Source organism: Pteropus medius, unplaced genomic scaffold (genome assembly GCF_902729225.1).
Source record: "Pteropus medius unplaced genomic scaffold, Ma_sr-lr_union100, whole genome shotgun sequence".
Lineage (NCBI taxonomy): Eukaryota > Metazoa > Chordata > Mammalia > Chiroptera > Pteropodidae > Pteropus > Pteropus medius.
In genome coordinates this window covers 280,654-282,492 of record NW_024349804.1, presented here as the reverse complement: position 1 = coordinate 282,492, position 1,839 = coordinate 280,654, and the positions used below count along the sequence as shown (strand labels likewise).

At 52.1% G+C, this 1,839-nt stretch overlaps 1 pseudogene; it reads right to left on the bottom strand.

Annotated features, from left to right (window-relative positions):
* Positions 1-119, bottom strand: LOC120582953 (uncharacterized; annotated as a pseudogene).
* Positions 120-1,839: the final 1,720 nt, after the last annotated feature.

Genomic DNA, 1,839 nt, shown 5'->3' with positions numbered 1-1,839 from the left:
CACCTACAGCACCTGGTCTTCCTAGGTGGTCTCCCATCCAAGTAGTAACCAGGCCGGACCCTGCTTAGCTTCCGAGATCAGACAGGATCGGGCTTGTTCAGGATAACATGGCCATAGACTTAAAAACAAAAGAAATTTAAGAAAGACTGCTGGGGCACATAGAGCTTGTGGCTAACTACAGATGGTACAGGCCCCAAGGCAGTCAGCAGCTCCAGCAGGGACTGCCTGGGCAGGCAGCCACCACTTTAGTCACTGGAGTGAATGACCCCCATGAGTCTGTCACCCAGCTTCACATCCTGGGAGTGGCAAGCCATTGTGTTCATCCAGCTTAGGACGTGCTTCTCTATGTGAGGCCTCTGGGATGGGCAGAAGGGTCTGGCTGCCCCCTAACATAGTGAGGCGGGGCCCTGGGATGACTAGTCCCTGCAAGGGGACTCACAGTGGAGAAAAGTCACTCCCCAAAAGAAATAGGGACATGTTTTGGAAGGCGATGAGTGCTGGACAGCCCAAAACACACAAACCTGCACTTCACCAGCTCTTGACCACAAACCGATCAGGGACAGGAATGTCCACGGGGCTGTCTCCAAGTGTCGTTTTGAGCCCTCTTTACATTTCTGCATCATTCATCTCTCTCTTTCCCTGAAAACTGACTTTTTCTGCATCCTGACTAGAAAATGGCTGTCTGCAGCCTCAGGATTCCTTGACTGGTGCAGTCGAAATGGTGCTGAATCTCTTAGCACAATTTCAGCTTTCCAGGTGAGGGCCTATGGGTCCAGCTTGGGTTGGGTGTCAACTTCTGGTCCAGTCATTTGAGGCCAGGGGGATGGAGACAACCTGAACACTCTGCTGCCGTGGATTGGGGAGAGGGAGCACTCTGCAGGACACGCTCTGGGACGTACAGGATATGAGCCCCAGTCTGAGGGGTTTGTAAGTCCCCGATTGTGTTAAACTGCCTCTCAGTCTCTAGCCTGGGGTCACCCCCGTATCAACAGTTTTCAGAGATGCTAGCAGCTCAGCAGGACGAAGATGACAACAAGACACTTTTCACTATGAGTCCAGAGGCAAAAGCGAACATGAACTGAGGCAGCCTGGGGATGCTGAACGGGGAGCGAAGGATGAGAGGGAAACAGCTCATGCAGAAATGGGGACTCTGCGTTCTGGGGGAAGAGGTTCGAAAGGAGCGACGGCCCTGCCCCTGCTTTGGGAGTGGCGCTCCTGCACACTGCCAGTTATCTGGGACCCTCGCTTCTGGGGTCCAGGACTGTAAAGGAGGGGAGAGGAGAGAGTCGGAGGACAAGTCCGGAATCGAGATATCAGTACTCAGAAGGGTCCCCTCAGTCCAACTCTGCCGTTTCACAGTTTCGGAGGTTCAGAGACATAGAGCTTGACCCAAACGCCCTGGGTCGGTGACAGAGCTGGTTTCTGAATTCTTCGTCGAGGCCACTCCTCACTCCATGACACCCTCTCCCTTGTTTCATTTTTCAGTCAATGCTTTATTGTGAGCTTTGTCGCCCAACCAGAAGGAAGGAAGTGAGCTTCCCTCACAATGGCTGTGGGTTTGGTGTCACTTTCTATCCCACGGTTAATCCCGAATATGAGCTATTGGCTGTGATATTTCTTTTTCGCCTCCAATGAGCCGAGCAAGTAGTCAGGCCGGTTATAACTCCTCCGCCTTCTCTGGAACTTGTCCTGTGAAGTTTGTTCTTGAGTTCAGATTATTTGGGGCCCCGAGGAAATACTTCTGGGCCTACTGTAGTTCCAGGCTTATTTGAGATTAGTGAAAAGCCGTATGTCTAGGGAATCTAGAATTTGGAACCATGGAGTGAGTTAACCCCGTAG